Below are 14,507 nucleotides of genomic sequence, written 5' to 3' on the forward strand. Positions count from 1 at the left end.
GGACGATCTCTGTCCAGCTGCGACCCAATGGGAGTCCCCGCCAGAAGACACAACCGGCGGCTCTCCGGGGATTTATAAGGCCCCTCCAGCAACCGCGCGTTGGGATTCGTGGTGTTGCTGGAGGCCCGTATGGTGTCTGCAGTCAGCGACCCTCCAACTTCAACTACTGGATCAACCATGGTGAAGGATGCTGTGCGGGGGAGGGTGTCGCACGATGGGGAGGATGCCGGGGGCGCACGGGGGGTCGGTGGGAAGGGCCCGCAGCGCAAAACGGAAGGGCGCCCCGGCAGTCCAGGGTGTGGGGTGGGCTGCGCGGGGATGCCAGGGGTGTTTGGGCGTTCAGGGCGAAGGTGGGCTCTGCAGAAAGCCCGGGGACGCCCGAGGAGTCCCGGTACCACTTTTCTACCCTGCTTCCCCTACGGGAGGCGGTGCGAGCTAGAAACGTTCTGAGCGCCCCAGAAGCGCTGAGGGACTAGGGAGGCTGGCGAGCGGTAAAGCGTGGGCGAGAACATGGTGGGGTCGCTTGTGCGCTGCGCGCAAGGTCGGGCAGTGGAGTCGGCTCTGCGGCAGAGCGCGCTCTGGAGCCTGGAGGGGATCTAGGGCCCGCCCCGTATTTCTCCCGCTGCGGTCCTGGACGAAGAGGTGCCCGCTTGTAGCTGCGGTCCCCGCCTCCCTCTGAGATCACACTGCCGCGCAGGAGGCAAGGTCCAGGATGATTGGGAAGCTCTAACAGGTTTCTCCAGTTCAAAACCTGTTGCCCTGAATGTCTTTGTCTTGGGCGCCCGACTCTGGCCAGAGGTAGAGGTCCTCGCCCTTTGGCCCCATACTTGACTAGGGATTCCTGTAAGCTCTTGGGGCCTTGAAAAGAATGTTCTTGACTCCACTTTTCTCCTGTTTGGTGCCCAAGGACTTGAGGTCTGTTAAAACTGAGAACTTGACTGGCCAGGCGCGGTGGTGGCTCACGCCTATAATCCCAGCACTTTGGGAGGCCGAAGCGGGCGGACCACCTGAGGTCGGGAGTTCGAGACCAGCCTGACCAACATGGAGAAACCCGTCTCTACTAAAAATACAAAATTGGCCAGCCGTGGTGGCGCATGCCTGTAGTCCCAGCTACTCGGGAGGCTGAGGCAGGAGAATCGCTTGAACCTGGGAGGCTGGGGTTGCCTTGAGCGGAAATCCCGCCATTGCACTCTAGCCTGGTCAACAAGAGCGAAACTCCGTCTCAAAAAAATCAAAGCAAAAAAAAAAAAAAAAAAGCCTGAGAACTTGGGGTGGGTACACAGAGGTCCCTGTACCCCCTGGAAACCTCTTGATCCCCGCCTGTGCTCTGAGCCCCCTTAAAGGCTCTGAGGCTGTCTTAGAGGGTAGTTCCTAAGACTGTTAAACTGTTGCCTACTGTCACCCTAGAAGATCCCTTCTACATCTGGGAGGTGCTCGGCCCTTTTAAATTGACCCCCTAGACCGTGGGTTGGGTGAAGGACCAGAAGAAGGGAGGGAGGGTTTATCCATCATAGGAGTTACCTGAGTGAAAAGAGTCGAAAGGTAGGGTGGGTCTTCTGGTCTCCGCTGCGACGCTTAATTTAGGAGTACTGACTTGGATTAGCTTGCCTGTACTGCAGTTGGCAGGGACAGGTGTCTAGAGTAGGTGCCTGTCCCCCCAAAAGGGGAGTTTGTGGGTGAGCTTTCAGAAGGCTAGCTCTAACTCCAAGGCTGCTTCCTCAGTTGATCCACAGGTCTGAACTTAGTCTTCTGCCCTTTTGGGATGTGGGGGAGACAGTTGCTGTCCATGGGAGACCTCCTCTTCTAGGCCCCAGTGCTTGAATCTAGAAGCTCTTGGTGGGCCTGTCTTGGAATACAGGACTCTGAGCTTTCCCAAGGCACCCCAAACAGCAGGGAGGACACTGTGCAGTGGGATTTGGCTATTTGGTTTTGGCTTTCTCTAGTTCCTGCCCCAGAGACCTAGGCATAACCACCTTCTTAAGCTCTGAGTGAATGAAGGAAAATGAGGGCCTGAAGGTGGTTTGGCTTAAAGTATGGGAAGGCTTGGAAAGAGAACCGAGTCTTCTGGACTTTGGTTCTTTGGTTTGTTTTTTGGTTTGTTTTTTGAGATGGAGTCTTGCTCTCTCGCCTAGGCTGTAGTGCAGTGTTGTGATCTCGGCTCACTGCAACCTCTGCCTCCCGGGTTCAAGTGATTCTTCTGCCTCAGCCTCCTGAGTAGCTGGGACTACAGGCGCCCACCACCACACCCAGCTAATTTTGTATTTTTAGTAGAGATGGGGTTTCACTGTGTTGGCCAGGATGATCTCGAACTCCTGACCTCAGGTGATCTGCCTGCCTTGGCCTCCCAGAGTGCTGGGATTATAGGCATGAGCCACTGCACCCGGCCAGTCGTCTGAACTTTGGACTACGTAACACTAAGCTTCAGCCTTCAGGGAGGAAAGACAAGGGGTGCTCCCAGGGAAGGCTTTTCAAGTCCCCACCTTTCACTCCACATCACTCATGCCCTGGCATATTCCTCTGCTCACCCTCACAGTGTGAGTGCATCTCCATCCATGTGGGCCAGGCCGGAGTGCAGATGGGCAATGCCTGCTGGGAGCTGTACTGCCTGGAGCATGACATCCAGCCCAGTGGCACCATGCCCAGCCACAAGGCCCTGGGGAGCAGTGATAACTCCTTCAACACCTTCTTCAGGGGGACCCAGCCTGGCAGGCATGTGTCCTGGGCTGTCTGTGGACCTGGAGCCTGCTGTCATAGGTGAGTGGACGGAGGAGTGGGGGCTCCTTCCCCCAGGCCATAGTTTTTGCTAGTGCCAATGTCAGATGGGAGCTCTGCTTAAGGGGAAAATACTTGAGATGGAAGCAGTCCCCTGCCATGAACAGCATTGAAGTCTGAAGTCTATTGCTTTTGTCTAGACTCTGTCCTCAGAAGAGGTCCTGGGGGCTTCCTATATTGAGAGGAAGATCATTCGCACAACTCTGCCAGGAAACTGCCAGATAGGAGTCAGGGATCAGGCCTAGAATGCAGACTGCAGAAAGGAGCAGATGTAAAAGCAGAAATTTAAAACCTGCTTTTCCCTGTCCTCAGACTCTTGAGGGTGGCCCATTGCGTAAGAAGCAGGGAGCCAAGAACATTCATACTGGCCTCCTGCTTAGCCTTAACTGAAATAGGCCCCCACGTAGGATGTGGGCCTATGTGAACTTGGCTGTTGCTGGCTTCCGGAGGCTTTCCTGCTTCCTCCCTTCTGCATCTGGATCTCCTCTGTTTCCTAATCGTGACAATTCTACCCCTCCTCCATTTTTTAAAGCTGTTATTTTAGATGTTAAATGGTGCACTGGGTTTCTTCATTAGTCTGTATTCTTTTTTTTTCTTTTTCCATGGTGAAAATTTACATTAGTCTGTATTCTTACCCTATTCGAAAGTGAAGTGAGATTCTCCTTAACACCACTCTGATTCCTCACCTAGCACAATGAAGTCGCTGTGATCAGAGGGAAGGGACCACTGAAGGTGCCACCTGCTCTCCCCGTCTCAAGCCCAGGCAGGACCTGGCCTTAGAAGTGGGTCTCTGGTCGGGAGGCTGAGGCAGGAGAATCGCTTGAACCCGGGAGACAGAGGCTGTGGTGAGCCAAGATCGCGTGATTGCACTCCAGCCTGGGCAACAAGAGTGAAACTCCGTCTCAAAAAAAAAAAAGAAAAGAAAAGAAAAAAAAGATGCCGTGCATCATCACTCTGTTGAGCAGTTGTACCTGGGGAGGCTTAGCAGCAAAGGTTCTGGTGTCTGGCGTTCCCTTGGGGAATGAACCAGCTTGTCTTACCTTTGTCCTTTCTTCCCCTCAAGATGGGGTAAGAACTGACATTTATAGGCAGCTCTTCCACCCTGAACAGCTGATGTCTGGCGTGGAAGATGCTGCCAACAACTGTGCCCATGGCCACTACACTGCGGGGAAGGAGATCATCGATTTGGTGCTGGAGTGAATCTGAAAACTGGTGAGCAGGCCTCTGGCACCTACAGGAGGTCGTTGCATCCTTAACCCTCTTCCTGGCTGGGAGGCAACCACAGCCTGTGCTGGTACCTGACATCATTCCTCCAGCCTGTCAGTCCACTCAGCTTCTCCTAAGGGGATATGTGTTTTCTGTCCTGGTACGGATCTAGGGACTCAAGCTTCTGCCCTGATGGTTCCTCACTTTGCCAGGTCTGTCTGATCCAAGCCTTCTTTGACCTTTGATCCATCTCTACAGCAGCTCAGCTTGTTGTTCTTAGACTCCTATGCAGATCTGTCCAGGTGGGAGGGGCTCCTGTTTAGCACTCAACCATTTCACCAGTTCACCCTTCCCCTATCCGAGGCATTGAGAACCACGAGTGAGGCTGCCTGTGAGCCAGGACTTTGGCCCTGTTGCTGTAGGGGGATTGCCTAGACATACTCTCTGCTGCTTGGTAGAGACTGAGGACTTGGAAGTGACCTGAGGAGTAGAATTCTGTGCTCCCTTCCTCAAGAATGAAAATAAAATACCTCCTAGGGTTAGACTTCTTTTATACTGTCACTACCATGTGTCTGGTATAGACTGATGATTTTCTTACCCAAGAAACAGCTATATCAGAATCACATGGGGTACTTGTTAAAGCTGCAGGTTCCTGGGTTCCAGTCTGAGGTGAGGCCTGGTAATCTGTATGTTCAACAGGATGCCACCACCACTCCCACTCTGCTGTAACTAGGGGGCAGGGCAACAAAACAGAGAGGGCCTGGCTCTCTGACTGCAAATCCTCCGTCCTTCCTCATCCCTACCTTTGCGTATACACAACACTGCCTTTCCAAGTCATCTTTTCCCTAGGAACTCCAAACCTCCTGTAGGTGATCTTTTTTTTTTTTTCTTTTTTGAGAGAGTTGCTCTGTCGCCTAGGCTGGAATGCCACTAGTGGTGCAGTCACAGCTCACTGCAACCTCTACCTCCTGGGTTCAAGCGGTCCTCCCGCCTCAGCCTCCTGAGTAGCTGGGACTACAGATGCACACCACAACACCCAGATACTTTTTGTATTTTTTTGTAGAGATGGGGTGTTGCCATCCCAGCACTTTGGTACGCCAAAGTGCTGGGATTACAGGCGTGAACCACCACACCTGGACAGGTGATCTTTTTTCACCTCTATGGAGGCGAAGCAAAAGGACACAAGGGAACTTTCTCGGGGTGATGGGAATTTCTGTATATCTGTGGGTTTGGTTATATAGGTGTCTACACATGTCAAATCATTCATTGTATGTCCAAAAGATGCACACACTTAAGTATAAACTATACTTCAAAGTCTTTCTAAAATACAGAAGTGAATGCAAGTATAGCTAGGTAATAGTAGCTTTCAACACAGAAGTTTCCTCAGGAGAAGAGGGTTGGGACGGGTGACATGCCATCTACATCCTTAATGATGTTATGGCCTACTCCAGACAGACCAGTGCACCAGGCTTCAGGGCTTCCTGATCTTCCATAGTTTTGGGGATGGCACTGGCTCAAGTTGGAATTTGCTATCTACCCAGTCCCCCAAGTGTCCATGACAGTTGTAGAACCCTATAACTCTATCTTGACCACCCACACCACCCTGGAGCACTCAGACTGCCTTCATGGTAGACAACGAGGCCATCTATGATCTCTGCTGCCACAACCTGCGCCCTACCTATACCAACCTGAACTGGCTCATCAGCCAGATTGTGTCCTCCATCACTGCTTCCTTGTGTTTTGATGGTGCCCTCAACGTGGACCTCACAGAGTTCCAGACCAATCTGGTGCCCTACCCTCGCATCCACTTTCCCCTGGTGACCTACTCACCCATTATCTCAGCTAAGAAGGCCTACCATGAGCAGCTCTCAGTGGCAGAGATACCAGTGTCTACTTTGAGCCCTCCAATCAGATGGCCAAGTGTGACCCTCGCCACGGCAAGTACATGGCCTGCTGCCTGCTCTACTGTGGAGAAGTGGTGCCCAAGGATGAGAATGCCACCATTGCCACCATTAAAACCAAGCAAATATTTGTTTTGCGGACTGGTGTCCCACAGGTTTCAAGGCAAGTGGGGGTAAAGGGCAGTTAGCACATGGCCTGTGTACCTGCTAAGATGGGAGCTTCCTGCAGAGAAGGTGTGAGGAACAAATGCACAGGATCTCACTGTCACCCAGGCTGGAGTACACTGGCGTCATCTTGGCTCACTGCAGCCTCGACCTCCTGCACTCAAGCAGTCCTCCTGTCTCAGCCTCCTTAGTAGCTGGGACCACAGGTTTGTGCCACCACACCCTGCTAACTTTGTATTTTTTTGGAGAGGTGGGGCTTCACCATATTGCCCAGGCTGGTCTCAGACTCCTGCGCATGGGTGATCCACCTACAATGACCTCCCAAAGTGTTACAGGTGTGAGCCACTGTGCCCCGCTAGAGGATGCCTTTAACTGGATAGATCTCAGCTGGTCTAGAAGCCAGGCCTTTGGACTGTAAGCCAGGGTGGGTTCTACTTGAAAGATTGCCTTGATGAAAGGAAAAGTGTCCATTTCATTTTACTTAGCCTGGTAAAAAGGCATTCCCTAGGGCTGCCAGTCACATGGGGAGAATGGCCTCCTTGTCACTTGTGCTAGGGACATAACCACATGCTATAGGCTCCTGCTCAGAAGGGAAGGCTTTCAGAAGCCAGAGAGGCCCATTATCAGATGATGGGGAAAGTGCGGATCAGAAGGTCAGAGGCTTCTTGTGTTCTGCGTCTGTGGATGCGTTCTCTTCCTTTTGCAGTAATGAGGAAGAAGCACGCATTTATGCCCCACCCTGTTATCAGTTGACCTTCCCAGGGTGCTGGGCATATGATCTAGTTTGTTTTTTGGGTTTTGTTGTGGGATAAGACTCCAGAAAGATTAAAGATGGCAGCTGTGGCATTAGAAAACATATATAGCGGCTGGGCGCAGTGGCTCACTTTGGGAGGCCGAGGTGTGCGGATCACAAGGTCAGGAGATGATCGAGACCATCCTGGCTGACACGGTGAAACCCCGTCTCTACTAAAAATACAAAAAAAATTAGCTGGGCATGGCGGCATGCCCCTGTAGTCCCAGCTGTTGGGGAGGCTGAGGCAGGAGAATGGCGTGAACCCGGGAGGCGGAGCTTGCAGTGAGCCAAGATCGCGCCACTGCACTCCAGCCTGGGCAACAGAGCAAGACTCCGTCTCAAAAAAATAAAAATAAAAAAAGAAAACATATATAGCTTTCCTGCCCCATGACACTGCTGTGGACATGACCACAACAGGAGGAGAGGCAGGAATAATAGCTGCTTGCTAGTGTGGAAGAGTTGTCCTGTAGCTCAGAAATGGAAATGAGGGGTAGGCTATCTGGGAAACCGACTGTTTCTGCCTCCATATTAGGAAGATCTTTAGCTGCTTAAGGGAAGAATAGGCTGCCTTTAGGACATGGTCAGCCTTTTGTCCCTAGAGACACTAATGGGAAGTTGACTTTTTTTTTTTTTTTTTGAGGATGAGAAACACTAAAATGTATTATATATTCTGGGCTGGGTGCAGTGATTCAGGCCTGTAATCCAGCACTTTGGGAGGCAGAGGTGGGAGGATGGCTTGAGCCCAGGAGTTTGAGACCAGCCTGGGCAATGTGAGACTCCATCTGTACAAAATATTTTTAAAAATTAGCCAGTCTTGCTAGTGTGTACTTATAGTTCTAGCTACTCAGAAGGTTGAGGTGGGAGGATCACCTGGGTCCAGGAGGTTTAGGCTGCAGTGAGCTATGATTGCACCCCCCTCTCCAGCCTCAGCAACAGAGCGAGACCCTGTTTTTTGTTTTGTTTTGTTGTTGTTGTTGTTTTGAGACGGAGCTTCACTCTGTCACCCAGGCTGGAGTGCAGTGGCGTGATCTCAGCTCACTGCAACCTCCGCCTCCTGGGTTTAAGCAATTCTCCTGCCCCAGCCTCCCGAGTAGCTGGGACTATAGGCGCCCGCCAGCATGCCCGGCTATTTTTTGTATTTTTAGTAGAGACAGGGTTTCACCGTGTTGGCTAGGCTGGTCTCGAACTCATGACCTCAGGTGATCCACCCGCCTCGGCCTCCCAAAGTGCTGGGATTACAGGCGTGAGCCACTGCGCCCGGCCTGAGAGACGCTGTTTTTTAAAAAATAAAACAACATATTCTGGGTAGACAAATGGTTAAAGTAAGTCTAATTGGAGAGCTTCCCTAAGTTTAACACTTTTTAAACTTAGTTTTCTAAGCTACAGGAAAGTAGGGATACTAGTTCATTTAACACCTGTATAGCCACTCCCTTGATTTAACATCTAGGTCTGTTTCCTTTATTTTTGCTTTACTGACCCATTTAAACGCACTACTTTTTTTGGGGGGTGGCGGTGGGGGAAGATGGAGTCTTGCTCTGTTGCCCAGAATGGAGTGCAGTGGCACCATCTCAGCTCACTGCAACCTCCACCTCCAGGGTTCAGACGATTCTTTTGTCTCAGCCTCCCGAGTCACTGGGATTACAAGCATGTGCCACCATGCCCAGCTAATTTGTTGTATTTTTAGTAGAGATGGGGTTTCGCCGTGTTGGCCAGGATGGTCTCGAACTCCTGACCTCAAAGTGATCTGCCTGCCTCGGCCTCCCAAAGTGTTGGGATTACAGGTGTGAGCCACTGTGCCCGGCCCACAATGTTTTTTGTTGTCAGTTTTTCAGTCACGATCTAATCAAGGAGCAGGCATTATGCTTATTTGTCTCTTAGCATAAGAGTCCACCCTTTTTCTTTTTCTTTTTTTTTTTTTTTTTTGAGACGAAGTCTCACTCTTATCCCCCAGGCTGGAGTGCAATGGTGCGATCTCGGTTCACTGCAAGCTCTGCCTCCTGGGTTCAAGCGATTCTCCTGCCTCAGCCTCCCGAGTAGCTGGGATTACAGGAGTCTGCCACCAGGCCGGCTAATTTTTTTATATTTTTAGTAGAGTTGGGGTTTCGCCATGTTGGCCAGGCTGGTCTCGAACTTCTGACCTCAGGTGATCCGCCTCAGCCTGCCAAAGTGCTGGGATTACAAGCGTGAGCCACCGCATCCGGCCCCCTTTTTCTTGACTGACTTTGAAGGCACTGATCTTGTCTTGCAGAAGCTCCCTCATTCTAGATTTGTTTGTTTCCTTGTGGTGGTGATCATCTTCCTCTATCTTTGTTTCTTACAAGTTGACAAATGCCCCTTCCCTAGTTCCAGGGATCCCCGTACAGACCCTTCCAGGAAACACAGAACCAGGCGCTTATACTTCTTTGTTTTCTCTTAGGTTGGCATCAACTACCAGTCCCCCACAGTGGTGCCCGGGGGTGCTGTAGCCAAGGTGCAGCGGGCAGTCTGCATGCTAAACAATACCACAGCCATCACTGAGGGCTGGGCCCACCTCAACCAAAAGTTTGACCTGATGTATGCCAAGCGGGCATTTATGCACTGTTATGTGGACGAGGGCATGGAGGAAGGTGAGCTCTCTGGGCCTGAGAGGACCTGGCTGCCCTGGAGAAGGATTTTGAAGTAGGCACAGAATCTTTGGACAGCGAGTATGAGCATGAGGAGTTCTAGGGGTCCTGGCACCTGTAACACCAGGCCTCTCACACCACAGTTGTGTGTGTATCTCATTCCACTGTTCCCTGACCCCCTACAAATACAATGGATGTTGCAAGCGATGTGGAACTCTGTGGAATTCTGCCCAGGCAGTGGGCCATCTTTAAGCTTCTCAGCTTCTTTTAATGTCTTTCTAAGTTAAAGGGCAGGGTGGCCTCTGCTGCTAGGGCCTCCAGCCAGGGCACGTCTAGTGGAGGATTGGCACTGCTTCCCTCCTGTGACCACCCTGACACGTCTTCGCCGGTTCAGCACCCAGGCTGTAGTACTTCGACTTCACAGGGGTCCCTATGTGTACCCCCTTGTCTCCAGCCCAGTTCGAGGAAGAGTAAGCTTTCTAGAGATTCTGATGAAAGCTGCCAAAAGTTTATCTGCCTCCAGCATTCTGGGACAGAAACTGCAGGACTTCAGTGCCACAAGGAATCAAGCACGTCTAACCACTCCTCCCGCCTGATGGCCAAGAGAGGGCAGTAGAGGTTGCCTTCACAGGCCTCTCCGCAGCAGCCATCTTAGACTTGAGGGCTCTGTCCTGATCCCTTACAAACGCAGGGTCCAAGAAATAGGATTCCAAAAAAAACAGTGGTCTCCAGCCTGGGACTATGAAGATACGAAACAACTTACTTTAAGGGACAGGGTCTCGCTGTGTTGCACGCGCTGGAATGTAGTGGTTATTCTCACAGATGTGGTCACAGCATGCTACAGCCTTGGACTCCTGGGCTCAAGCCATCCTCCTGCCTCAGCCTCCCCATGTGGTGGCCTACAGGCACTACCTCATGCCTGGCTATGAAGTAAATCTTAAAAGTGCCTATGAGACTTTTAGGCAAGAAGATCCGTATCTCTTATTCTCAACGGAGTTCCTAATGAGGAAATTAGGAACTGTTGTTTTAGAGGCTTAGCCATATCTGCTCACATGTGGTGTCAGAGATCAATTTATTAGTAAAAGGTTCTGGCAGAAGCTAATGACTAAACAAATGGCCCCTTCTGGAACAGTCCAGGTTCAAGGAGGCTGCTTTTATTATTATTTTATTATTATTTATTTTTTTATTTTTTTGGAGACGGAGTCTTGCTCTGTCGCCCAGGCTGGAGTGCAGTGGCACGATCTCAGCTCACTGCAACCTCCGCCTTCTGGGTTCAAGCGATTCTCCTACCTCATCCTCCCGAGTAGCTGGGACTATGGGTGCACACTGCCACTCCTGGCTAATTTTTTGTATTTTAGTGGAGACAGGGTTTCACCATGTTGCCCAGGCTGGTCTCGAACTCCTGAGCTCAGGCAATCTGCCCTCCTCACCCTCCCAAAGTGCTAGGATTACAGGCGTGAGCCACCGCGCCCAGCTATTTTTTTTCTTTTTTTTTTTTTTTTTTGAGACAGAGTCTCACTCTCTCTCCCGGGCTGGCATGCAGTGGCGTGATCTCAGCTCACTGCAACCTCTGCCTTCCAGGTTCAAGCAATTCTTCTGCCTCAGCCTCCTGAATAGCTGGGATTACAGGCATGCGCCACCATCCCTGGCTAATTTTTGTATTTGTAGTAGAGATGAGGTTTCACTATGTTGGCCAGGCTGGTCTCACACCCCTGATCTCAGGTGATCCGCCCACCTCAGCCTCCCAAAGTGCAAGGATCACAGGCATGAACCACCTCGCCTGGCCAGGCTGCTTTTAAATAATGTGCTTAAAGTCCCCTCAGCCAGGAGAGGTTGCAAGCTTATGTATTCTTAAACCACAGAGAATCTCCGTGGAGCCAGGCTTTGTTCCTGGCAAGGCCACTGAGCAGAACCTAACCCAGCCCCTGCCAGAAAGGCAAGGGCCACCCATACTCTTGGCCTGGAACTACCTACTCTGGTTTTCGGACACTTAATTCTAGCACGTGTTTGCTCTCTTAAGCACCATTGAGCCTTGGGGCTGCCTAAATGTCATCTGTGGCCTTGCTTTGGCTTCAGGAAACTGGTTACTAGCGTTAATCTAGAGACTTATTCCCAGCATCTGTGAGCCTTGCTCCTTGATCCCTGGGAGGGTATTTGCCAAAAGGAGGGAATCCCAGAGCCTACAGCATAGTGCCCAGGGTCACAGACTGCCCCTACCATGGAACTGCATGCTTAGGTCCAGAGGGGCTGTGGCCTTGTGTGCTGGTTGGTCCCCACATGTTGGGCCTCTTCCTTTTTTTAGCATCTTCCTCTGTATTTGCATTTCTGAGCAGAGAGGTCTGACAGTCTTCTGCTTGGCTGTATTCCCCCTTTCCCTCAGTCCCCATAGTCCCCAAAAGACAAGGGCCTCAACCTACGGTGTCATTTGTCTTAATTCGCTAATAGCGTGGCTCTGACATGGGTGTGTATCCTTACTTGTGCCCCCTTTATTTCGTGTAAGCAAGACAAGTCTCCCTTGCTATAGCGGTTGGTTTTTTCTATTTTACTCCAGAGTCTTTCTCCAAAGCTCTTCCTAGGAGACTGCTAACCTGCTGGTTCCTCTAGTACTGGGTAGAGGTGGAATAAGGGCACAGAAGGAAGGGAAAGAGGTTGGAGAAACCTGCTCTATTAAAGTGTCTGTTGCCAGGCCTGGTGGCTCACACCTGTAATCCCAGCACTTTGGGAGGCCGAGGCGGGTGGATCACCTGAGGTCAGGAGTTCAAGACCAGCCTGGCCAACATGGTGAAACCCTGTCTCTACTAAAAATACGAAACATTAGCCAGGCGTGGTGGCGCATGCCTGTAATCTCAGCTACTCAGGAGGCTGAGGCAGGAGAATCACTTGAACCCAGGAGGCGGAGGTTGCAGTGAGCCGAGATTGCACCATTGCACTCCAGCTTGGGCAACAAGAGCAAAACTCCGTCTCCAAAAAATAAATTAATTAATTAATTAATTAAAGTGCCTATTAACAGATCTGGATCTGTTGATGTTTGGCAGGTGCCCCTGGTCTGCTCTGCCGGTATCTTCACCCAGAAACCAGTGAGCTGATGTTTTCTTTCCTTCTCTTCCTCTCACTGGGCCCATGGATTCATACATATTAGCAGTTCAATCCATCATGCAGAGAGACCACCCCTCCCCGAGCACATACCCCAGGCCACAGGAAGGTGAACGTCCAGTGAGGGTTGGACTCCTAGCCCTGAGCACTCTCCTGTGATGAGATACCAGATAGAATGAGTCAGTTAAAGCTGGGGGTAGCAAGCTTGATGATTTATTTGGATAACCTAGCAGCTGCCATACCTCTTCTCCTGGCACCCAGGTAGAATGGAAGGTAAGTCATGTTCTCATCTATGACCCATCCCTCTTTTTGCACTTTTGAAATAAACAGGAAGGGTTTTTGTTCAGTCTTTGCCTGACCTTAACTCCCACCTCCCCACCTCCAAGCCCCAGATAGGGCCCAGTCCCTTGGGAGAGCCTTTCCTGGGTTCCTTTCAAACTATGGAACCTCTGATAGGGTGAGGATGGAGAAGAGAAATTCTTGCCTTGGGGTTGTGACCTGAAACTGAGAGACTCTTGGAGTCTTAACAAGCACAGTTGACCCTTGAACAACACAGGGGTTGGGGTGCTGACCCTGTGCAGTCAGAAATCCACGTATAACTTTTGTCTGCCCCCAAACTTAACTAATAACCTACCATTCACTGGAAGCCTTACCAATAATATAAACAACCAATTAACACATTAGTAATGTATTATATATCACATTCTTATAAGAAAGTAAGCTAGAGAAAAATCATAAGAGAAAGTGTATTTACTGTTCATTAAGTGGAAATGGATCATTATAAAGGTCTTCATCCTCATCTTTACCTTGAGGAGGAAGAGGAGGAGTTGTTGCTATCTCAGGGGTGGCAGAGGCAAAAGAGGGTTGAAGAGGTGAAAGGGAAGGCAGGCACACTCAATGCAATTTTTATTGAAAAAGCCACTTCTAAGTGGACCCATGCCTCTCAAACCCATATTGTGCAATGGTCAACTCTATTCTACTTGAAGCATGAGCATGGGTAAGCATTGCCTTTCCTGGGCTGGCTTTCTCACGGATGTTGTTACTGGAGGATGCGACAGATAGACTCTAGTCCCAGTCTTGGTCATAACAAGATCTAAACCTAGATGACTTCCTGCAGGTCCCATTGGCTTCCATTTATAACTGCCCGAAGACCCAGGTCCCCATGCTCAGCTGGCTCCATGGAGTCCTTGGAGGAGAGGGTGGTTACTTTGGTGATGCAGAACTGAAAACTAAGGGGAAGTGGCCTAAGAGAAGACAGGGCACCTCCAAAGTACCCGGTCCCTATTAGAAATCCAACAGTTTCTGACCCCCAAGAACGCATAGATGGGACAGGAGACTTTGACTGTTTCTTTTTCTCTGTAGTGCAGACTCTCAGTAAGTTCTGCCCGGCTTTCAGTCTGGTTCCTCGCCTACAGTCTGTGCTGTACCTGAGGCCAGAGTTTTAGATTTGACTGTCCCAGGGTGTAAACTTGTTTTCTGTTGGATGTATTCTGCTTGTGTAAAGTGAAAGACAGAGTCTTGGGCCCTAACTTTTCCCTCATGAAGACTTGTGCTATTCTCAGCTCTACCCTGTATCCCCACCTTCAGAACTGAGATTCTGTGATGTGACTCATCTTGCTGCTTCTAGGCGTTCAGTGTCCTGCACTAGTACACCCACCTGCAGTGAGGAAGCTGCTCTTTTTCTGTCTTCCCTCTGCTTAAAGCTCAGTAGAGTGGGTGAGACATATGCACAGTGTCTGGAGGCCACAGGAAGCCTCAGGCAAGACGAGGGGAGCTTTCCAGGAGGACTGGCACTTGCACCAGATGCTGACAATGAGTTGGGGTACAGGGCAGGGTTCAAGACAGAGACTGTTACAGGAAAAAATATGGAAAACGCAAGCACGTTATGTTTGGGTGATCTCGACTAGCTTGTAGCTGGACTTTGGAACAGGGGAAGGAACTAGAGAAAAAGGTACAGGGGTGAATGACCTTGGT

General features: G+C 50.6%; 1 pseudogene; it reads left to right on the top strand.

Annotated features, from left to right (window-relative positions):
* The first annotated feature begins 31 nt into the window (after positions 1–31).
* Positions 32–12,449, top strand: LOC103786841 (tubulin alpha-8 chain-like; annotated as a pseudogene).
* The last annotated feature ends 2,058 nt before the right edge of the window (positions 12,450–14,507 follow it).

This window comes from Pan paniscus, chromosome 1 (genome assembly GCF_029289425.2).
Source record: "Pan paniscus chromosome 1, NHGRI_mPanPan1-v2.0_pri, whole genome shotgun sequence".
Classification (NCBI taxonomy): domain Eukaryota; kingdom Metazoa; phylum Chordata; class Mammalia; order Primates; family Hominidae; genus Pan; species Pan paniscus.